Source organism: Cetorhinus maximus, chromosome 8 (assembly GCF_964194155.1).
Source record: "Cetorhinus maximus chromosome 8, sCetMax3.hap1.1, whole genome shotgun sequence".
Classification (NCBI taxonomy): Eukaryota; Metazoa; Chordata; class Chondrichthyes; order Lamniformes; family Cetorhinidae; genus Cetorhinus; species Cetorhinus maximus.
The window spans coordinates 35,861,008-35,886,000 of record NC_135886.1 but is presented as its reverse complement, the minus strand read 5'-3'; the positions used below and the strand labels follow the sequence as shown (position 1 = coordinate 35,886,000).

The 24,993-nt window shown below is 41.9% G+C and overlaps 1 protein-coding gene across 2 annotated transcripts in view; it reads left to right on the top strand.

Annotated features, from left to right (window-relative positions):
- Nucleotides 1-4,659: 4,659 nt before the first annotated feature.
- Nucleotides 4,660-24,993, top strand: part of tnnt2a (troponin T type 2a (cardiac)) — a 61,099-nt gene continuing 40,765 nt past the window's right edge. The window contains exons 1-6 of one of the 2 annotated variants that reach the window (XM_078546691.1): nucleotides 4,660-4,757; nucleotides 8,313-8,366; nucleotides 11,932-11,952; nucleotides 14,304-14,330; nucleotides 15,004-15,033; nucleotides 17,281-17,304. The gene's annotated coding sequence lies outside the window, so the exon portion shown is untranslated. Of the gene's footprint in view, nucleotides 4,758-8,312; nucleotides 8,367-8,981; nucleotides 9,004-11,931; nucleotides 11,953-14,303; nucleotides 14,331-15,003; nucleotides 15,034-17,277; nucleotides 17,305-24,993 lie in introns of those variants that run through there. The other variant, XM_078546693.1, reaches the window with a different exon arrangement.

Here is a 24,993-nt window from a genome sequence, read left to right as displayed (position 1 = left end):
CTTTTTCCCAGCTGGCTTTTAGTGCTGGGGCAAGGGCTCCAGTGCGGGTGAGACCAATGAGGCGGAGAGGGGAAAGGCAGCACAGGCTGAAGGAAGTACACAAGCACATGCCAGGGTCGAGGGCGCAGGGGTGAGGGTGGGGTAGATGATGGGAGGAGGGGGGGAGGGGTGAGGGAAGCAGCCACACACTTGGAAAAGCTTGTCAAAAGTGAGCATTCTTCTGTAGCTGAGAGCGTTCAGCAGCGGCTCCATTGACCTAAAAGCAAAATACTGCGGATGCTGGAAATCTGAAACAAAAACAGAAAATGCTGGAAAAACTCAGCAGGTCTGACAGCATCTGTGGAGAGAGAAACAGGGTTGAGGTTTCGAGTCTGTATGACCCTTCTTCAGAGCTACGTTCCATTGACATGCTTGGGGTCGGGCCCCTGAAGCATTTCTGCCCACTCAAGCAATGCAAAAGCATGAAATTGCCACCAAATGCTCCAGATCTTTTCACCCCTCAGACACAGGCTGCAGATTAATGTGCATTTTAGGGTGCAGCAGATCAATTGGTTGCCTGGGAAAGCTGTAGAATCCCCTTGGGAAAGGTGGCCATGGCGCAGTCACTGGTGGAGGCCTCACAGCCCCGTGCAATGTCTTTATTAAGGTTTGGACCAGTATTCCTCATGGTTCAAGTTAACAGTGCAGCCTTGCAGTGCAGGTTAGGAGAATGCCTGCACCTGAGCTGAGAGCACAGCATGCAGTCCAATGGGCAAAGCTGCTGCCAATCAGTCAAATGGAGTGGGGTGGAGATGGGTGGGATTTCGGACAGCCAGTGAGGCACTAGACACTGACCATCCAAATGGTGGTCATCACTCTCCTGCGTGTGTGAATCGACCTTCGGACTTAACCAAGAGAGGTTCTTAGTAAAGCTATGCTAACCCACAGGTCTCTCTCTTTGATCCTGCAGGAGAAGAACATCAGGATCATTGAGCCTGGTTATTTTGAGGCTACAGAGACCAGAGAAGAAGGAGAGAGTGGCGGAGGTGCCTGGCTCGGCAAAAGGAGGAGTGCCTCCCTGAAGATGAAGGGGCAGCAGGCCCTACTGCACACGCAGCTGAATATCCAAAGAGAGCCATCGCTTGTAGGCCATTTGCTAGACCCAGAGTCTGTAGGTGGCGCTTGTCATTCCTGCAGGTGACCGAGAATCAAAGTCGCTGAAGACTGCGTATCTAGGGAACTGGTCAGTCACATATGCCAGCTGTTGCAGGATTTGTCGTCATGGGGACATGGAGGACATTCACTGCCAGTGGCTGTGAAAGTGACCGCAGCGCTCAAGTTTTTGTGCCAGTGGCTCCTTCCAGGGTTCCACAGGTGACCTGTGCGGGATCTCACAAGCTACCATGCACAAGCGTATCCAAGAGGTAATGGATACCATCTTCATGAAAGCACAGAACTTTGTGCATTACACCCGGGATCAGGGAAGCCACGAAGCCAGAGCCCTGGAATGCAGGGTGCCATCGACTGCACTCACTTGGCACTTAGATCTCCATGGCAACAAGCAGTCAACTATGTCAATTGCAAGTGCTTCTACTTCCTGAATGTTCAGCTGGTCTGCGACTACAACAAACACATCCTACAGGTCTGCGCATGATACCCAGGGAGCGTCCATGACTCCTACATCCTTAGCAAATCTCAGATCCCTGACATCTTTCAGAGTCCACAGAGGCTGCAGAGTTGGCTCCTCGGGGACAAGGGCTACCCACGGAGGACATGGCTGATGACGGCCGTGCAGCAGCCTCAGACTGCAGTAGAGCGACGGTATAACGAGGCTCATGCTGTGACCCTGACCTGAAAATGAGGTTCCGGTGCCTCGACAGGTCTGGTGGAGCACTGCAGTACAGTCCCTAGAGGGTGTTGCGCATCATCCTAGCTTGATGTGAGAATCACAGCCTGGTGCTGCAATGGGGGGAGGACCTGGCTAAGGAGGAAATGGAAGACCAGCACATCTCATCCAATGAGGAGGACGTTGAAGGGGATGATGGTGATGACGTCCTCAAGGGCAACAATGCCAGCGATGAAGCCATTGCACTGGCCAGACGAGGCAGGCATGCTTGACAGGGCCTCATAGCCACAAGATTTGTGGAGGATGATGATGAGATGCACTGAAGACATCACCTTGCATCTGTGAACGTTTGATTCCTGTGTGGCTGATGGCAGTACACATACCCTCAGTGCTCAGGCTCATGTCATGGAGATGCAGTGGAGGCCTCAATAGTCATTAGATTCCAGGATGCTGATGACAACTTGCAGTAAGAACACTTCACAGATCTTCACATCGCCTCTGTGAATGTCTGTCTCCTGTTTGGTCGAGGGCAGCTCGCTTGCACTCAGTGATCAGAGTCATATCATGGAGACAAAGGTGAACATTATGTACAAGTGGCTAACACCCATGCCCACACTGTGCAACTACATTTCTTAGCCTTCTTAACCCTGCTGCTACATCTTGATGCTCTCCTGACATTCACAGTGGAGGTGGAGGCAGCCTGCTGACTGCTACACCCTGTCTGGAATTACTTCAGCGTGTGTCCTCTAGAGGGCCAAGACCTAGAGAGCCCAGACCCAGCTGTGGGCCAGCTGCACCCTCCTCAGCCAGTGGAGCTGGAGCTGCAGGGGGCACAGGAAGAGAGGATTTGGATCGGCTGGGCATTCCCAGAGTCACCTGGATGGACGGCCCCAGGGCGTCAAGCTGCTGGTCCTCCTCCCTATGGGTGCCTGAGGGCCCAGGTTGACTCCTTGAGGAGAAGGGGAAGCTGGAGTGAAGTCGAGCTGCTCGGCATCCCTCTTGCATTGACACTGTTGGAGGCCAACTATGGTGTCAGCGATGGAGTTCAGACCGCACAACAGTGCAGCACCAATGTCCTGGACCTAGGTCTCCATGGCAGCTGCCACCTTGCCAATGTTGACCTCGGTGCATTGACATGCCGATGCTATCACCTCGAACTGAAGCCGGACAGACCCTTCCATCGTCCCTTGCAATCTGAGGAGTGCACCAGACATCCCTTCCTGAGTTTCCTGTGATTGTCTTTGCAGCTCCACCTACTGATTGAGGACCCAGTCCAGAAGCTCATCATCTGACTCGGTTTCAGCAGATTCCTTGCCTCCAGCAGTCCTCCGAGTGCCAAAGGCTTTGGATATCCATGTTTCTGCCTGCTGTAAAACAGACTGTGTGCTGCAGTCACCAGATTGTGATCCCGAGGCTGCTTTACATCTAGGTCCCACTGAAGTGTGTGTTGTTACGCTGGTGGAGGGTGTGGGTGAGCACCATGATGGATCTTCAATGGTGCTGTCCTCAGGGTCCTCATCCGAGGTGCTCTCAGTGCTGGGGTCGAGGTCGTGGTTGCCTGATGTGGCAGATGTGCCTAGGAGAGAAGATGGAGATTATTAGCACTTGGCAGCTGAGTCAAACACAGAACAGTAGACTCAGAGCAGCGTTGAGAGGGGAATGATGTGATACAGTATTCTCACATGGGTGTCCGCCACCAACCTCATTGTCACCGCAGGAATGGTCCATATCCTCTCCAGCCAGCTCCAACGCGTGACTCTCAAACAGGGTGAGGACCTTGATATCCGGCATTCCACCCCAAGTGTGGGACCTCTTCTGTTGATTGTGTGCAATCTTGTGCTACATAAAGACAGATGGAGAGTGTGTGAGCAAGGCTCATGCCCAGCCAAATGAGAAGGATGCTAGGCATGCGTTTGTGCTGAGTGGAGCCAGGGACGGGATGAGGAAGTGATCTCCAGAGGAGATGATGTCAAATGGAGATGTGAGGCTGTGTGTGAGTGGGTGGTGATGTCCCTTGAGCTGGCAGTGAGTGAGATGCCAGTGAATGTGTGATGGGCTTGTCAGTGGGTGAGTTGAGATTGATGAGATGGCTGATTTACCCTGATGGCACAGATGAGATCATCCATCTGCACTGGATGGCTGACCTCTTGTGTGCAGCATTGGCACTGACCACCTCTGAAGCCGCAGTGGTGAAATTGATGGACCTCCTGCAGCCAGAGCAGAGGTAGAGGACTTTGCTGTGGGCCTCCACGGCGTTCAGAGGGCATCCCAGGGATGAATCACTGAATCGGGGAGCTGCACTCTTCTTGGCTTTTGGGGCCTTGTCTTCACCGGAACAGTTCTGGGCTGCAAGCATTGAGAAGTGTGAACACGGCTGCAGCTTAAATATGGTGCCCGGTGAGGTAATGGAATGGTGGGGAAATTGGAGGCCCGCTGCCAGCAATATGGTGTGTGACTGATTAATTTATGTGGCGGGAAGGGGACGATATGGTGCAAAAACAAGCCATTACAGCCGCCAGGCAAAACATCATTTTCACGCCCAGTGAAACATTTTTTGAGTTTGTGCTAATGCTCATATTATTATTTTAGCCATATTCTTTACTTCTACTTGCCTCCTTTATTTTCCTGTCTTCCTCCCATTTCCATCCCCCGAAACACATTTGTGCCTTTCCATACTGATGTCTAAGAATAGCTGGACTCATAAGCTATGACAAAGCAATGGTCTTTTATGGATTACAGAATGGTGCTTCTGTCCAGGACAGACAAACCAACGTCTTTCTAAAATAGCACATGCAACACTTCAACACTATCTCACCAATCAGGAAATACACTGGTCAAGGGGCTGGACTGGGTTTTAAGCACAAAATTCTGAAGTAAACCCTCAGATCTTTAGAAGTCAGCTCTGGTGCTGTTCGTGCTCCTTCTATTCCAGGTAAGAGAATTCACTTTCCAAACTGGACTCTATTGCAAATGTTGTGACATAATTTGATTACCATTTGAGGTTATTTTTTGTGGAATGTTCAAATAACATTTTTACCACAATAGGCAACTAAGTTTTAAAAGATTATTTGATGTAAATTTTAAATAACTGTGCAATTGGAAGCCATTTGATGACTTAGATGGTTAAATTTGTACATGCCAACATTAAGGTATAAATGTTACTATGAAACTGGTCTCATAACTCAAGATCGATAGTACTTATATTTCTGATTTTATTCACTAGACTTTTGTATTGTAGATATGGAATAATGAAATTCTATTTCTAATGGAAAATAGGAAGATGCCTATTTTTCCCCATAATAAACTGACTAATGGAATCACAGGAATATATGATATTGAAATATGATTTATGAGAATGAGAATTCAGCAGTAGCTATTGAATTACAAGCGCAAAGGACATTCATTTGTATTGGACTCAGTAGGAATTTCACCACTGAATGCTGAAATGTATTCTTATTGCTTGTGTATTTAAGGTTATGAAGGAGACTATACCCTATTACTGGCCACTCTTATCTGAAATGATTAAGTTCTTTATCAAATTTTTCTCTTTAAAAGGTCAGAGAATTGCAGCAATTTCAGTTATGCAGGACAGTAAGTAGGCCACTTGAAAGCAGGCATCACTGCACAATTGCTACCCAGTGCAACAAGCATCCACCTCTAAATACAATACTGATTTAATTATGCATTTATTCTTTGTGATGGACTGCTCTCTAAATAGAATTTGAACTTTTACTTTGGACTACAGTTTTGTCATTGGCCATTAATAATTCTTTCCTTCCAAGTAAAACATTTCTAGCAGTTTATCAAAAGTATTAATACTGATTAATTCTGAAGAATGAAACTTTACAGTGCATAGAACTGTTTTGCTGTCCGGAAATGTGTGACACCATTAAAGTCAGTAAATTAATACTTTGGAATTTTTAATTGTTAATTTTTGATCTTCATTCGTCAAGGATCACTAATTCTTCTATAGGCTGCTTGAAAGTATAACTACTGCCCACTGAAAATGCACTCTAAGTGACTTTATGTTCCTGGTGAGAAAATTTTCCAATCAAGTTAAACCTCTTGACCTTATAATTTCCACCACGTACCCAAGAGAACATAATACAATATCTATATTATGACCCTTTTTCAAAATTATACTAACAAACATGTAAAACACTGAAAATGGAAATTGACCATTCCTCGTTTAATCTGTGATTGCTTCATGCTGATAGAGTGCCCATAATGGACAGGATTCCCCCGCTAGTGTTAACATTGATCCTCATGATCAGCACAAGTTTTATAAATATCAAGATATATTTAAAAAGTTTTTTTATGAGTTGTGAATCAACAAGCATCACTTTAGAACTAATTGAGCATAATTTTCAATTGCTCATGATGAATAAATGGTATAGAATAGCTACAACTCATAAGAAAAATGAGCAGAAATATATGAATTATAATTACTGCTTAATTAGCAACACATCTGTTTATCTGGTCAGGTTCTATACTTGTACCCAAAGTGTCTGCCCATTTACAGTTTGTCACATTAAAATTAGACCCTGAAGATACCTTTTAGGCACCCATGTAACTTTTTAGTCTTAATACCAGAATTGTGTTTAATCATCTATGTGTCCAAATGAAATGGGCATCCAAAGCTATTAAGAACTGTACAGTTTATGAAAATTGATTTAAATTCAATATTTAAAAATCAAATTTAATTGCATAAATTCAAAGTTTTATTTGAGTCTATTTCTGAACTGTGCTTATTGTTTTTTTTCCTCTCATTTTCCACTTAGTTGATCAGGTGTCAAGTGTCCTGGCACCTTTTTTGGGTAGGCCCAAGATGTTTTTTTATAGAGTGGGTTTCAGAATTCCCCTTAGTTACTTTTTTGAAGAAGGAAAGGAGCAGCAAAGAAAGGATGGAAGTTTACATGCACATGCAGACCGCACCGATCTGCCAATACTGCCCTACTCACACTTTCAGGCAGAGGTCCATCGACATGGGGCTATGTAGAGGTGAATCAATGGAAAGTTAAATGCCACACTGACACTGCCAGTGACCACAATGATCAACCGTGCTCTCCAGTTCTCTTCCTCCACTCAGTTCAGAAAAGTTGCATTGCTGTCCACTGGAGTGGCAAACAAGGGCAGTTGCCTCACAACCATCTCATTCTGTATCATCTCCACTGTGTAGCCAACAAACAGTGAGGTTTGAGTGTTGTAACATTCCATCACTTTCCTGCCACATCATTTATAGTTCTATACTCTGGGTTGTGCCAACCAACATTTTGAACCACGTGACCTTTACGAAGCCTGAAATAGGAATTTCAAATATTGGTTGTTTCCCTAAATGTTCTCAACAGTTTTGTCTCCATATTCAGCCATTTATTTAAGTGATTTCACCCCTTTAAATTTAACTTAGCTTTGCTAACATGTGAATTCCCAATGCCAAGTGCAATATGCACCACATGCTATGTAAATGAAGCTCACTCCATAAAATTCTTGCCGCCACACTAATGGTCAGGTTGGTTATAACATTGGGTACTACCAACTAGCATGCAAGTTAAATCATAAAGTATTTAATTTTTGTGGCTTTTTAAAAATCAGTCCATTGGTTGGAACTAGAAAGCAGTCCTAGTAAACATGCATATAAACCATCTGTTATCTGGCAGCCAAAGTTCCTCCTCAGTTCTGTTGATCTTCTGGTAGGAGAATAGTGAACTTCCACCCCTCCACCGCCCCCCCCACCCCCACCCCCCCCCCCCCCCCCCTGCCCCCCTAGGAAGTGGCAGAGACCCAGTTGCATCATGTGTCTTGGGTTTCCAGAAGCTTATCACTGGCCCTTCAAGGCATGGACACTCTACTCAGCATTATAAGACAAATGTCTTTGGAGTGAAGCCGGCAGAGGGCCATTTACTGGGAGTCCTTTCAACTTTGCTCACTCATGACCCAACATACCCAAGGAGGCCACTTCACTGAGTAGCTAGATGTAGGCCCCAATGGTGGGGTCCAGTCCACAAATAAATAACTGATTTTATTTACATAAAGAACAGATTTTAACCCAAACACAGATGACTGATTAGGGCATGGGTCAAGAACAAAGGACAGGCATTGATGTTTCCTGCCATGTGCCTCTGCACATTTGCACCTGCCTCTGTCAAGCAAGTGAGATGCAATTCCACTGACTCTGTTAACACCTGTCAATGTCCTCAGGAATTCTTCCCCATTGTATTTGTAGTTTTTTTTAAAACAAGTGGCAAACAAATTGTATTCTACATTATTCTAAGTATGTAAGAAGACCCAAATGCACACTAGACCTGAAAATCCTCAGGTGTTCTGTTGATCTCCAATTGGAATTAAAGCAGAAAGCTACATATGTCCATTTGGAATTTTGTAGAATCTGTACCCTTATATTTACAGGAGGACCTTTCACTGTTTTGTGTTTTATTTCGGAAGCAATGCAGCAGAGTTACATTCTGATTATTATTTTTTCAATCCTAAGAAATTAATTTTGAACATGTCAGACACAGAAGACATAGTGGAGGAAATTGAGTAAGTATCATTTTTATTTAGTTATCTTTTTCTTTGACTTTTTATTACTTAAAGATTTTTCAGTTTTTGAGTGCACCATTTGAGAAACTTCCTTGTAAATTCATTTTAAACCATTCCTGTCTTAGAGGGACTGAATCCTTACTCCCAGTACCTCACCCAAGAAGGGATTCTTCATAAGTGAGCCTTAAATTTGTGTTTCAGTAGCTTTATTGCTGGTGGTGGATATCACAATGAAACCCAATCCTGCCTTCCGTTAACATCCATACGTATGAAATTTTAATGGGAGAATGTCCACCAGTAGGAAACCTGGTCCAATTTTCTCTCTCTAACCCAAAGGTACTAAGGCCAATTTTAATGCCATGTTAGTGTTCTAGCTATAATCAAATAACTCAATATAGACCAGAATGTGAACCTAGGGCTTTCCTAATTTATACAGCTGAGTTACTCACTGAGACAACTTGCTGAGATTTTGAAAGATATTTTAAATGATTATTATTTTATTTCAGGGAACAGGAAGGTAAGGAGTTGGATTTGAAAATGCTGAAGTTCCACTTTTTTGTAAAAGGAACACTCGAGTGACCTGTAGTAAATATGTTTCCTTGTGTTTCATTTGCTTGTTATAACAGAAGAAGAAGCTGAAGGTATGTAACTTTTCATCTGAGCATTTACATAACTGAAGGTGATTTAGTGTTTCTTTTGGTAGCTTTATGAAGATAAATAAAAAGGAGAGAGGCAACTTTACCCATACAACTCAAATTTGCATACATACCAATGGTCCCCTATTAAAGCGTTTAACTGTCTCTTGTTTGGAATGGCATATTTTTTGCTCCCCCTGCTTTATTGACCATCCCTGGTGTTAATCATTCAAGTGAAGAAGTCATTTCTGACATCAGTTTTGTAATGTTTTAATCAGTTCTTACCTGCATGTCTTTGACTTGCATTCACAATTTAACTTGAAATAGTGCTCAGAATTAATCTTTCATGTTCCACTTAGTATTTTATGCACCTCTATATGGAAACTTCACATCTACCCTCTCTTAAGGCTGAAAGAGTGCAAAAATCTTTCTAATTTTTGTTTCACAACTCAGCCCTCAGGGGTCAGGCTTGTGGTTCTTCTTTATACCGCCTTCAGGGCTTAAAATAAGTGCTCGAAACTGAAAGCAGGGGTAGGGTAGCCTAACCAGAACGGTATTCATTACTCAAGCTTGACTGCCTCTGAGTTCTATTGGTTTGGTTGATGGGCAGCAAAGCAGATCTCTTTAGAATCGAATCTCTTTCCCTTGAGAGTGAATCACCACTATTGAAAAAGCAGTATAGCACCAGTAGCAATCACAAAGTTGTGTTGATCTTACTCAAGGTTAATACTATATGTTAATGATGTGAAAGAAATGAGCCCGTTAAGCAAAGTGGTATTTGGACAGAATTGAAAAAAATACAACATGGTAAGTTAAGGTGATTAAAAAGAGGTGCAGTGGTAATAGTCCTAGAGCAGGGAACCTGTATTGTGCAGATGTGGGTATATACTGAAGTTATAGAAAGCTAGTTGCCCTAAATTGTCATGGCAAACCTCTTTAGCTAAGTCAAATACATTGCTCATGAAAACCTATGGAACCACCTGGATTCATTGGTGACCTGCTCTTTATCCTTCAGTCTGTGGGATCAGCTGGAGGTCAGGCCATTGTAATATGGTTAGCTGGCACTTGTACCATTAACTTATGCCTGCCTGACCAGAGAGGCCAGTAATTATGATGGAGGATGTCCACCCTGTGGAGGGGAAACTGAGCACTTCTCAGAAACATCCCACAGGTGTAACCTGTTGTTGGGGGACCAAAAGAAAGGAATCTTTTAAAAGACAAAACTTTGAGACTAGGACAGGATTCAGGCCTGAATCTTCAGGTTGTGTCCTGCAGCAGTTAGGATTTTTTTTCACTGCCATACCTTTGCTATGCTACTGATGAGGTGATTTGGTTTGGAAGGACTGCATCTTTTGATCCTTGCTAAATGTTTGGCCCTTCCTCTGCATTCCTGCCAACCTCACAATGGTAGTATGCTGGAGAGCCATGAATTGTCAGCCCTTTAAAGCTACACAAATATATAGGCTAAAATTTTAACTCACTCAAAACCCAGTTAAAATCGGGCCCATACTCTTTTATATTTTTTCTATTAACCTTATCAAAAGCCTCTCCTGAAGTGTTATTTCATTGTACCTGTATAACTAGCCAAAATAAGAAACCTGGTCAAAATTGGCTCCAACATAGCTCCAGATCTTTTAGTATCAACCCCAACTTGAATTGAACCCAAATTGAATTTGCCTTTACAATGACCTTGTAAATATTTCCTAAAGTCTTGGCATTCTTTCAAAGACAAAATGTTACTGAAGCTATATCTACCATCTCTTTGTACAGCCATCTCATTACAGTTAATTTTAGAGCTCTCTCAATTCACATTATCAATGATTCCATTATTTGATTTTATAAATTATAGTACAGTATACATTATTACCATTAAATATTCAGTCAAATTTAAATTATATAAATTAGAGCACAGAAACAGAATATTCTGTTCAAGAGTTTAATCTCCAAATGAGCTGTAGTCTTAGTCCCACTTAATCCCTCATTACTATATCCTTTCTTCCCTTCCTCTTCAACTATCTATTTAACCTATTCTTAAAAGTTCTGAAGGTATCTGCTTCAATCAGTAACTTTGGCAGTGCATTCCACAGCCTCATAATCACCTGCGTAGGATAATGCTTCTTGTCCTCTGTTCCATTTTCAATTTGTATCTATAATTTCTTCAATCACTGGAAATTAAAATCAGGAGGGTGGGAAACTTGACTAAACCCCTGCCATCAGTGTCCTGTCAGGTATTGAAAGTTAAAATCCCTCTGTTGCTGTCTACACTGTCCCATCGCTTCTTAGGACACTTCCAAGATATTGCCTTATAAACTCTTCTGTTCTAATGGGAACAATTTATAAATCGGTTCTACTCGGTCGTCCATTGATCAATATGGTTTACTTGTTCCTTTTAATAATGCCAAAAGTCTATGAATATTAATTTAGCAATCTGAGAAAATAAGGTGTTATATCAATTGAAGCTGGTCAGGGGTTGAGACCCAGATGATCTGTAGCAGTTTCAGTTTAACTAGCATTAGTCCAGCACTTAAACCATTTGGGCAGATATTTCAGATTGTATAGCCAGGATCGGTTCTGACTATTACACACTAAATCACTTCCTTGAAGATTCCAATGTATCTATTGATTTTATAGGCCAGTTCAATCTCTAACAATTGATGTTTGTGGAGGGTAGAGAGAATAATACTTTATTTTAATTTGCACCATTTAAATTTTGCCTAAACTGAGCAACACAGGTCCTAAAAATCCATGGAGGAATAAGTACATTTGCAGACCATTTTTATTTTAATGTCTTAAACTTGTTTTCTTCACTGCATAATGTTGTGTTCCTAGCTTTGTATGAATATACATGTTATCTTTATAATCCTGTTTTAGAATTGCTACTTTACAATTTTGACTGATTCAAATTTTTAATTTATGTAACTACTCCCCCTGCAGAAGAGGATCATGAAGAAAATGGTAAATAGATTTTTAACTCATTAAAATTGGATGGCAAACAACAATTCTGTTATTGTTCATAGTTTGCTTCATTTCCAATTGAGTAGTGTCCCCATATATTTATTGATGTTGTTTAAGATTCCCATCTTTTGTGTTAGCTGAACTGGTTAAATCAGTGATTAGTGTTTTTGCTTTGATAAACTAGCATGACAGTTAGTGTGATTGATTAACTATACGAGGTAAATAATTGCACCCTCCCAGTATATAAAAACTCCAATAAAACTTATTATGGCTGAAGCAAACACACTGTGTTAAGAGAGCAAGCTGATATGTTTTAGAGGAAACTCTTACCACGGTATTATATGTAGACCAATATGATGGTGAGGAGTGCTGTAGTTAACCTAGGGAGTCTTGATTAGGAAGGGAAACTATGGCTAGATTTCCTTATTTTCAGTTGTTACAATCTCCAAAGACAGCTTTTAAAAATATATATTTCATCTCTCAATGACTGACTGAAAGGATCACATGGCAAGATTTCATGTTTTAAGACTTTTACTGTAACAAACAAATTAAAATCAATATTGACTAAACATTACTTAGTAGGGAATTAATACACTAAAGTACAGAAAAGGTATCTCCCCTCAACTTCCTAACATTATTGAAAACATCATGTCGCATTTATACATTATGCACTCACTGCAGAATTGTAGTCTTTATAGAAGCAAGTCAACATGTTACCCCCAGCTCCCAACTTTTCCTCATTTTGTTGGGTTATAACATGTCCATCAAAAGTATTTCCCTCAATCTTCTGAGAATCCCAAACCAACTTCTAGCAGCAAAGCCCACTCCAGTGACGACTCCTCATGGCCACGCCAAGACTAACCTTTCAGTGCCCTTAAATCTCTTCAGCCAGAAAATGAGCTCCCATCAGCATTCCACAAGGTATCTAACAGAGAACAATCTTTTCCCCTCCTGTTTGCAGCAGCTGCTCTGTCTCACTCTTGAGAGTCTGTAAGTCTTCCCCAAGCAAAACCTTGCTTTGTGTCTATGGGTGAAATTTTACAGCAGCAGGATTTTACATTCCCGCCGAAGCCAATGAGGTTTAGAATGTCTTGCCACATTTTACGGCCCCGTCCCCGCCGAAATGGGGCTGTAAAATTCTGCCCTATGTGTGAAAGCTGATACCTAGGTTTCAATAGGACTTGACCTAGGACTCAGATCCCCAGGGCAACCAGTTCACATAGGCTTATGATTGGGCAGAATGAGTAGGAGACTACATGTCCCTCTTCGTTTTGCCTTGAATTAAAAGAGACAGTTTAAAACATAACTGTCTTATAACATTCAGCGATCATAACACGGTGAGTGTGTGTATATTGATGGAGGTCAGTTCATGCTCCTCATGATTGAAGCACCTGCTAATATCTCTGGCCCAAACTTACAGTCTCTATAGAAGCGCTAAGAGGTTCACTGCTACGACGGATTGGAATGGCATCGCAGCTTCCAACAATCTGATTAAACACTGAAATCCAGTGCACCTGAATGTACTCCAAAGGAGTCCCTGCTGATGATTCTGCTGGGAGCTGTCATTCAGGAACCTGGGCTGATTGCCCAAGGGTTACATGACTTTTTAAATTGGTTATTTTAAGACTGTTCCTTGCAGGCACAGAATGCATCAGGAACGCATCCCTTTAAAACATCAAGAGGGTTAAAACACTTCTGTTCCTCTGGCTCCCCATGCACCCCAACACCCTTGGAGCCACACACCCCTATCCCCAGCACCCCAGCTCCTCCATCAGGTGCTGTTTCCGACTTCGGCAGGACTGAAGAGCCAGATGGAAAAAAAAAGAGTAAAAATGTTAAATAAGATGATTTTTCTTTCTTTTCCTTACTGCAATTTTGGAAGCTAATGGGTATTTATTATAAACTGCCGCTAAATCCCTATCTAAATCCCTGCTAATTGATCAGCTGTGTATTTCCAAAACTTTTTTTGTTCTTTATTCAAGATTTACCCAGCCTTGGCTGCAGTGAACCATTGAATGTATAGCAATTGTTCTGTTTGTAATTCCATCGGAGAGATTCTGAAACACACCGGATGATATTGTCATTATTTAAGTAGCAAATGCCAATCACCTTTTAAGTACCCTCACATGAAACCTCTGAACCTTTCAGTCCTGGTAAGGCAAACCCCCCCTTGTAGTTAGATAATTTTATAACCAATAAGAAATTGGGCACAAATATTAATAATACAATAGAAAAAAAACACCCCCTCTAAAAAGCCTACAGTAACTCTAAGTTTTATGACAGAATTTTGCTCCATGACTGGTAGAGCACTAATCATTGCATTTGTGTTGTTTTAATGCTCAATGTTGTAGAAGAGGAAGAGATAGAAGAGGAGCAAGGTAAATCATTTTATTTTCAAATTTACCCTTTTTATTGTTGCTTTATTTGTATCCAATCTTCTCAGTTAACTAAAGCTTGAGCATGAAGTAGTGGTCCAGTTATAACCTTGATGCCTAAAAAGGCACACTTACTTACAAACGCTTGACTGGTGTTGAATTATGATTAACAACTTTGACTTGCAATTCAGGAATGAAAAGAATGCAATCTGTGTTGTTTCAGTCGAGGGGTTGGCTGATGTCACTTGAATGCTATTTTTGCCACATCCAATGTAAAACTCAGATCCCCAAGGGGTGGGATGGAAGTCCTGGGGATACAATTAAAATTGACTTTACCTAGCAGCCCAAAGACAGCTTTAAGAACTTGAAATGGGAGGCCTAAAATGGGAGGAATACATTACATTGATAATAATGTCCTTCCCTCTTGCAATGTCTTTTTGCTAAAAATTAAAAATGAGAACCCATGCATGTGAGTTATCAAGTGCATAACAACATCATCTCATTTTTATTAGTTTGCAAAATATTGCAGTTCCAATCTGTTGACTAACATTTATACTAAGGTGTAGAAGAAGAATTGAACTTTGTTGTTTAAAAATATTTGATCACTTATATAGTAGCCACTTATGTGCACCAATTTATTTTCAATTAACCCCTTTTGCTTGAATGCTTATTTCAGTGGATGAAGAGGAAGTAGAAGATGGAGAAGGTAAGGTGTACGACCCATACTGAATACTGCCTTTACTATGTGTTTCTGTGTTTGGCAAATTGTATGTTCTGTTGTTTAATACTGCTGCAAATGATGTATGGCTACTCTATTCTTCTCCCTTCTTTCCTCCTTCCTCCAGGTATAATGCTAACTACAGCAAATTCTACTTCCAGAAAGAAAAATACTAGCAAATATTTCATGTTGAGGTTGTTTTGTGGAAATCATCTCTGTTTTCTGCTACAGAATTGCTTTCCCGTTTTTGCTGTGACTGCTAACATCCTAAATCTCAAGACAGCCAGATGATATCACATTCCCGCTTTAAATGCATAAGCGTGCACTTAATGGGAAAAGTTTGGCAAAGGCCATTCTGCTCAGAATATTAAATTGATATTCTGGCTACAGCTGGCTAAAATGAATAGCTCTTTTACATGCTCTACGGCACCATTATTTCAAATATGAGTGACCTTTCCAGGGTGAGAGGTTGCCACAAAAAGCCCTCAGTAGTGGATGGAGTGGTGGGTAATGATGGAAGTGGGAAATGTATTGCTGAACTGATCCTTTGGGATCTGACGCGTATTAGATAAAGCACATACAAAGCAGCTCACTGGATCTCATGCCAACCTTCAAAGTTGCAAGATTTAACACTCACAAAGTAATGTCATGAGCACTGATGCAGAGAACAAAATGTATTTTCAAGTGTTATAATCTTAGCAACACTTTTGTCCAGCACCTCCTAAAACACTCCGGGGTATGAGTGGTGTTATTGCTATAGAAATGCAATCTACTCATCTGTCACTTACCATGTTGATGAATAGATTAAAATCATACATTGTAACAATTAAATTCATAAAGTATGACTGCAAAACCTGCTTGAGCTGCACCTTTATTTGTTCTTTTCAGCTCAAATGTCTGTTTCATTCATGAATGTAAGAAGTTAAAAGGTACTTCTTAATCTTGCAAATATCATTATGCACATAAAGCATAATAGAAGTTATGTGTCAAAAGATCAAAGCTAAATAGAATGACTACCAGTACTTCAGTTTAGTCATTTATTATGTAAGGATAGAGATGTTGACAGAATGAATTGTAGCTTTCAACTTTTTGCACCTATAAATGGAACAGCTCCCAGGAGCACTTATGCTCCACTCTAGGTAAGGGTTCAGATCAATTGTCAAAGAATGTAAGGAACCCAGTTTTGCTGCTGGCTTATTTCACAGTGCAATGGGAAAGTGGAAGAAATGCCTTTTGTAATCATAGGTTAATAAATTATAAAGTAAAAGAAGGCTTGAGGAATACAAACTCTTTTTATTTCATTTTTGTTTGAATAAACATTAAAAAATTTACTTTTATTAGAAAGAAGTAAACTGTTAGTGAATAGATGGAATGTTGTGGCAATTCAGATGTAAATATCAAGGAATAACAATGGCCCAAATTTTGCAGTCAGTGGCGAAGTTTTGGTGCTCGCTGTTGACGTTGAAGTAAACTGCCCACAAAGCAATCCCTGTGGCATAGATTTCTCCTTTCTTAACATTAGTTTAACTCTGGTGTCAAGTTAAAGGCGTCATCAGCATCCATCAGTAGTGATGGCATCAAGCAGAATGAGCAGCCAATCAAATTGGAGAATTCTCATAGACGGCAAACCAGGACATTAACAGCACCGATTCTTGAATTTTAAATATCATTTTACAAAAAACTGAAATAATTTAATGGGACATACTCTTGGGAGTAAAGTAGAAGTCGAAATACCATAAAACAACATTTTAAAAAAATATATACTTTAAAAAATATGTGGATTTTTGTATCATAATGGAGAAATTTTGATATTTCCACAAATATAGTATTAGTTTTTCAGAGCAACAAAGGTTGTTTAGCAGTAATTATAACTTAGTACGCTGCCAGAACACCCAGTTACACTTTATTCAACAAGGTGTAACTTTTTCAAGGGTTTTTACATAGAGAGTAATAGTGTAAAAGTGGAAGTTCTAATGTCGGGTCTTCAATGGCACAACCTCTGGAGAAGCAAAGAATAACTGATGGAAGCTTCCAGACTTCCATATTTCACTGTGCATTTGCAGCATCCAGAAATTACTGTCAAGGGCTGACAGTTTCACTGTCATTACTATCATAAACTCCAGGCCATTACATTTCACACTTTAACTATATTTCATTTAAGTTGAAAAATTGCTGAAAATTATTTTTGGTTGTTGTACTATGTAAACTTTCATTTACAATTTTAATTCCTAGAAGATGGAACTGCTGAAGAGGCTCAAGGTATGAAATGTAATAACATTCACAATTTTTGTTTGTAATCATTAGCTGCTTTTCCTTTGTCTTCAGGCTTTGTTTGGTAACTGGAATGGCCAAATGATTGTTACACCATATATATCAAATAAAGCTTAATACTTGCACTACCACATATTATTCTAGGATTCACCCTTAACCTTCTACCTGTAACCACACAGATATAGAACAGACAGAAGTAGAGATGCCAAAGTCCAGAGGGTTTTTTTTAATTGATAGACCATCTGAAAGATAGGGTTGTACCTGAAACCACATAATTCACTATATCTCCTGGATAACTTTAATAATATGCTCCTTTCTGAAGTCACCTCTGTAGTATAAGGGCCAGGCACATATAGGGTTAACGTGGAACTGAGAGCAGTACTACCCACACAGTGATACAAGAGAACACCTGACCCACACTTAGATGTCAGTCTAGTTGGACAGATTTGTATGTGTAAGCAAGCATGGTGACAGTTCCTAGCTTGAACCCTTTACTGTATTTATGTACATAGTTAATAAATTCATACGGTTAACCTACATAAGACTATGAAAGCTTCAGTGAGACCTACCGAATGGTATCCAACACCCTACAAGATGGTGGCAGCGAATGGAAAAACCCAAAATCTCAGAAAAAAATGCAGAGGAAAACTAAAATCCTGCAAGACTAAAGAAAAATTCAAAGAAGCATTCTGACCTGAAGAAAACCTCAAGAAGCAGATGAGCAGAGGAAGATCGCCAGGGAAACTGAAAGCAGAATTTTAAAATTCCTCACCACAGCAGAGGGCTCCACAGGATCTCTTGGAAGTCCAGTTTCAATTCCCGCAATGCCGAGTCAGCAAACCTAGCTGGGCTGAGCTAAAATATTCAAATTCCAGGATACAGCAAGTCCTGAGAAACTTTTAAATAGCTCAGTGGTCTGAAAACGCTACTGAAAAAAGCTCCATGGAAAAGCCATATTCCCAAGTCGGCACCTGAACACGAACCTGCTCCGAGAAGAAAAAAAAAAGTTAATGAATTCATTAATTTGGAAGAATCACAACTAAAGAATCAGCTTTAAAGACCAGCAAAGGCCAGGATTCAACGCTTTTGACTCCCTAAAGCATAGCGCTGAAATGGAGAAGTTTGCAGCCAGGCGATCCAAGCAGCCATTGTTTAAAATTTTTTCAAGGCTGAGCCAGGGCACCATTGCAGTGGGAGCCCAACAAAACTGGCAAGCCCAGGTAAACCCTTTGTCTTCAAACGAATGGCAGCGCCACCTTAAAGTTCAGCAACTTCTTAAAGCTGAACCTACAACTTTAAAATAAGAAGAACATAAGAACATAAGAAATAAGAACAGGAGTAGACAATTGGGCCTGCTCCACCATTCAATAATATCATGGTTGATCTTTCTTGTGTTTTGATTTCCACATTCCCATCTAACCCCGATAACCTTCGATTCCTTTGCCTAACAAGAATCTATCTGCCTCTGCCTTAAAAATATTCAATGACCTCGCCTCCACCATCTTCTGAGGCAGAGATTTCCAAAGTCGTACAGCCCTCTGAGAGTAAAAGATTTCTTCTCATCTCTGCCCTAAAAGGGTGACCCCTAATTTTAGAACAGTGCCCCCTAGTTCTGGACTCAGCTACAAGAGGAAACATCCTTTTGGCCTCTACCTTGTCAAGGCCGTTCAGATCTTATATACTTAAGTCAAATCACCCCTCACTCTTCTAAACTCCAGTGGAAACAAGCCCAGTCTGTCCCACCTTTCATCATAATACAACCCACTCATTCCAGGTATCAATCTAGTAAACCTCCTGTGAACCGCCTCCAATGCATTTACATCCTTAAATAAGAAGACCAAAATTACACACAGTATTTGAGGTGCGGTCCCACCAACGCCCTGTATAACTGAAACATAATATCCTTACTTTTATGTTCAATCTCTCTTGTAATCAAGGATAGCATTCCAGTAGCCTTCTTAGTTACTTGATATACCATCATACTAACTTCTTGTGACTCATGTAATAGAACACCTAGATCCCTTTGAACCTCAGAATTATGCAGCTGTTCTCCATTTAAGTGATACTCTACTTTTTTGTTCTTCCTGCCAAAGTGAACAACTTCACATTTTCCCACATTAAACTCCATTTGCCAGAACTTTTCCCACTCATTCAACCTATCTATATACATCTGCAACCTCCTCATGTCCTCTTCACAACATACTTTCCTACCTGTCTTTGTGTCATCTGCAAATTTAGCTACCATGTCTTCACTCCCCTCATCTAAGTCATTGATGTAGATCATAAAAAGGTGAGGCCCCAGTACAGACCCCTGTGGGACTCCACTCGTCACATCCTGCCAATCAGAAAAAGACCCATTTATGCATACCCTCTGCTTTCTGCCAGCCAGCCAATCTGCATCCACGCTGATATGTTACCCCTTACACTATGTGCTTTTATTTTCCATAATACAGTTTGATGTGGCACCTTACCAAATGCCTTCTGGAAATCCAATTACAGTGTGTCTACAGGCTCCCTTTTATCCACTACATATGTTACTCGTTCAAAAAAAACTCCAATAAATTGGTTAAACATGATTTTACTTTCAAAAAACCATGCTGACTCTTCCCGATGCCTTGAGCTCTTCCAAGTGCCCAGCTATAACCTCCGTAATGATTGATTCTAATAACTTCCCCACAGCAGATGTCAAGCTAACTGGCCTATAGTTTCCTGTTTTCTGCCTCCCTCCCTTCTTGAACAGAGGGGTTATATTTGCTACTTTCCAATCTGATGGAACCTTTCCACAACCTAGCGAATTTTGGAAAATCAACACCAGCGCAACGATTACCTCATTAGCCACCTCTTTTAAGACCCTAGGATGTAGTCCGTTGTGACCCGGAGACTTGCCAGCCCGCAGCTCCATCAATTTGCTCAGTATTATTTTCCTGGTGATTTCAATTTCACCAAGTTCCTTTCTCCCATTCACCTCCTGATTTACAGCTATTATCGGAATGCTTTTTGTATCCACTATAGTGAACACAGAAGCAAAATATTTGTTCATTTCTTCCATCATTTCCTTATTATTTTTTAACATGGATCAGAAATCCACTCTTCCAGATTGTTTTAGACTTATCCAAAGCCCAGATCAATCACATAATTGGGGACTTTGGAGAAAAAGATCCCTTAGATTCATAATTGTTTCAGGTTTAGAAAAACAGACAGAAGGTCAACAAGTTAACACGCTGCTTTGTTCAGTGGGCCCTATAGCGGACGACATTATTGCTAGACAAGGAATCAATGTATTATCTGCTAAAATTGAAGACGTAGTAAAATCATCTGATGGTTATTTTTACCTAAGAAGTAACAAAACCCTCTAAGGAGCTAAATTTAATAAGCATGTCCAGCCATCAGGAGAACCTGTCGGCTCTGTCATTAATTACCTCTACAGGATGGCTGAAGGCCACGAATACAGAGACCTAAAATCTGAACTTATCAGGGATAGAATAGCTGTAGGAGTAGCGGACGACACACTCTCAGGCAAGCTGCAAGCGAAGGAAGATCTAACCTTCGAGAAAGCTATCCAGATTGTTAGGCAGTTTGAAATCCATTTGCAGCACAGGTCAATTTTAAGAGGAGAAAGTAAACCGTGGTACAAAGGAAACCTCACAGTCCAGTTAGTTAAACAGTACAGAAATAAAGACACTCCAGGCCAAGGGAACTAATGCCCTAACTGACCTATACAGAAACCATGCCAGCGCTGTGGAGCAAAGCACCCCCACAGGTGAGGTCAATGTTCTGCAATTTCAGCCCAATGCTTTCAATGTAACAGAATTGGACACTTCGATAAGCTGTGCAAGGGCAAAATATCTAAACACACAAAAGACCCAAGAATGATCATGGGGTTGAGACTGCACACCAACTGCTTCTTGGGTGAGGGCAAAGATCCTGAATTTTTGTATTCGAATACAGACATTTCAGTTAACGGCCATTTCACAAACGTTAAATTGGACACGGTCCTACTTTAAAAGAACAGTGGCTGAGAGACCTCTGGTTTTGAGCAACAGACACACCATTCTATCAGCCAGGCGGAATCCGACTTCCGGTCATAGGGGTAATTCTAGAACCATTAAGGTATGGCAGAAATGAAACCTTCGAGCTGGTGTATGTACCTTGTAACTAGCCTTTATCTCTCTTGAGCAGAGATGCCTGTGTGGTCCTGAATCTCCTCAAAATGGCAAACGATGTCAAGACAGCCACTGTTGTAAATTATACAGAAATGCAAGTTCCTGAGACCTCAAAAAAGAAAGAATGTCCTATCCAGTACTTCAGCTCTGAACTGTCTTCTCTCTTTGCAGTGCAGGCTTGTCCATTTTTGTTAGGTGCTGGAAAACCCTCATTGGTCAGACCAGCCAACCATGCAGATGGTTACCATGATGCCTCCAGTGGAGGATAGAGAAGAGGGCAACCAACAACCAGAAGAGCCTCAACCTCTGGCTCTGACGTCTGTTTTTGTGGCCAACAGTGCAACACCCCAGCCAACATGACAGTGCCACAGATGATGCTGGAGCCAAGTAGCAGCCATCCATTGTCAACAGCACACCACACAGCCAAACACAAAGGTGAGCTTACTAAAGAAACCAGAAACTGAACTGGACTAGCCATATCAATATTGTGGCTACGAGGGCAGGTCAGAGGCTAGGAATCCTGTGGTAAGTAACTCACCTCCTTACTCCCCAAAGCCTGTCCACCATCTACAAGGCACAAGTCAGAAGTCTGACGGAATACTTTCCGCTTGCCTGGACGAGTGCAGATCCAACAATGCTCAAGAAGCTTAACACCATCCAGGACAAAGCAGCCTGCTTGATTGGCACCCCATCCACAAACATTCACTCCCTCCACCATGACAGCAGTATGCACCATCTACAAGATGCAATGCAGAAACTCTTCAAGGTTCCTTAAACAGGACCTTCCAAACCCACGACTGCTACCATCCAGAAGGACAAAGGCAGCAAATACATGGGAATACCACCACGTGGAAGTTTCCTTCCAAGTCACTTACCATTCTGACTTGGAAATATAATGCCATTTCTTCATTGTCGTTGAGTCAAAACCTGGAACTCTTTTCCTAATAGCATTGTGGGTGTACCTACACCACAGGGATAGCAGCAGTTCAAGAAGGCAGCTCACCACCTCCTTCTCAAGGGCAATTAGGGATGAGCAATAAATGCTGGCATAGCCAGCGATGCCTACATCGCATAAATGAATAAAAACATGTACCCATCGGGGGAATGGTCATTTTCCATCACAGAGGATATAATGACAACCCACACAATGAAGAAAGAGGAAAATAAGACATGGAGAGAAGCACAACATTCATCCACCCAGCAAAAAATGGGATGGAACAACACCACTGATCACCACAACTGTCAAACCGACGGAGCTGTTCAATACCAAGGGATGGAAAAGTGGGTTAAAAAGATACCCCTATGCCAGAGCAATCTCCTCCAAATCAACCAAGTTTAGCTACAATGACAGAACCTACCACTCCTCTGACAGTAGTGCGAACGAGATATGGAAGGATTATAAGGCCTCCAGATGACCTGAACCTATGAACTTAGAGACTTTTGAAGAGGAGAAATGGGAGAGTAATAACTATGTAAATAATAGTGGTAAACAAGAATACCTTGAACTACATTGGTTAAAGACTTGGGGTGGGGGGGTGGGGGGGGGAGCAGAGGTGGGGTGTGGTGTAGCGTAAGGACCTGGTACATATAGTGTAAATGTTGCACTGAGTACAGTACTGCCCACACAGTGATAAAAGAGAACACATGAGCTGCATCTAGGGATCAGGCTAGAGTTGGACAGAGCCATGTGCACAAGCACATGAGACAGCTCCTAGCTTGAACCCTTTACTTGTTCATATGGTAGATGGTTCTTGGGGGGGGAAGTTGATGGGCAGGCGCACTTCCGATCGGCGCCCCTGATCGGAGGCGCGGCACCATTTTAGGTGGACGGGCCAATTAAGGGCCCGCCCAGCGTGATGTCCACATGGAAGCGCTATGCGCTTCCTGTGCGGGCAGGGGAGGGAATGCCTAAAATCGAGAGTGCACTCTTTCACGTATGCGCACAAAAGAGCGCACTCATCTCCCTGAGGCTAAGTGCTGCCTCAGGGAGATCGCCACTACTTTCAAAAATATTAAAAATGGAAAAAAAAAATTCCCTTACATGTCCCCTCATGCGACAATGTCACATGAGTTGGGACATGTTCATAATTTCCAAAAAACTTTATTAAAATTTTTAAAAGCCTACATGAAATCTCATCCTGCCTGTGAATGAGGTTTTCATGTTTCTTCTACTTCCCGCCGGGGCTCCTGGCCTGCCCGCCAACCTTAAGGTTGGACGGGCAGGTCCACTAATTACTTAATTGACTCTGTCAATGGCCTCAATTGGCCATTGACAAGTCGGTGGGCGCGCAGCTGATTTTGCTGCGCCCCCGCCTTCCTGAAAATTTAAATGGGGCGGGATGATGTCAGGAGTTTCGCCCGACGTCACTGCGCATCATTTTACGCATTGGCCAGCAGGCCCCACCCCCATTCACCGACAGTAAAATCTAGCACCTTGTAGTTCATAAATACATACAGTTAATGTGCTTCAGACTACAAAGATTCCCTTAAGACCTACTAAATGGTATGCAAAACACTACTACAGCCCCCACATTTTTCTATAACAATTTGACAGAGATTCTGGGCTGGATCTTCATCCTCATGGTGGGCAGCAGGAGTTGGGAAAGCTCCCAACTCAGCTTGCCTGCCTTGGAGGCAAGTGCTAGGAAAGATGTTGTGGGAGGATGGGGTGGGGTGGTGGTTGTGGGCTGCATTCGGGCCAGTCAACCAGGGAAAAAGCTGAGAGGCAGCCATAGGGGCTGCTGAGTGCTGAGGAAGGCTATTTAAAAGGCCTACCTCAATACTGTGAGAGTTCGTCCCAGTTCTAATGAAAAAGGTAAGGTGCTCTAGCCCTCACCCCCCACAGACTGCCCACCCACCCATTATGACTCATTTCTCCCAGGACAGGGGTTGCCAACTCACCATCCCCTATGCCGACCCAATGCCACGCTATGGCACTTCCATGCCCATTCACCCACTATACACTGTATAGAACCAATGAATCCTATGGAGACAATAGGATGTGTAAAAAAGAAATTTTAAAAATACATTAATTAATAAATTTCCACTTTAAAAAAACTACATTTTACTACAGGCCAATATAAGTGTCAATCATCCTGAAGCGTTAAAGTGTTAATAGCTGAAACTGCAACCACTTGAAACCTCTTTACCTTGTGTAAGTAAACATTGTGAAATTGACTGAAGAGATCATAGAGCCAGAACTGTCGATAAAGCAATGTTTTCTTGGGGTTCAGGGGTTCCTAATGAATGTCTGGCCTCTCAGGCATGAATACATAATACCTTGGCATCAGGGGCATGAGGGCCATAGGGGGTAAGTGGAGGGGGGGGGGGGCATTCATTGGCATGGGGGGCATGAGGAGGACCTTTTGAACTTACTTTTCAAAAAGTTCCCTCATGCAGACTATGGTTCGTGACACCTCTGAGATGCTGTGAACCATGACTCTGAAAAGCTGGCCCGGCTCCATGAAAATTGCAGACGATTAGGACATGCCTATTCCTGCAATGGAAGCAGCCA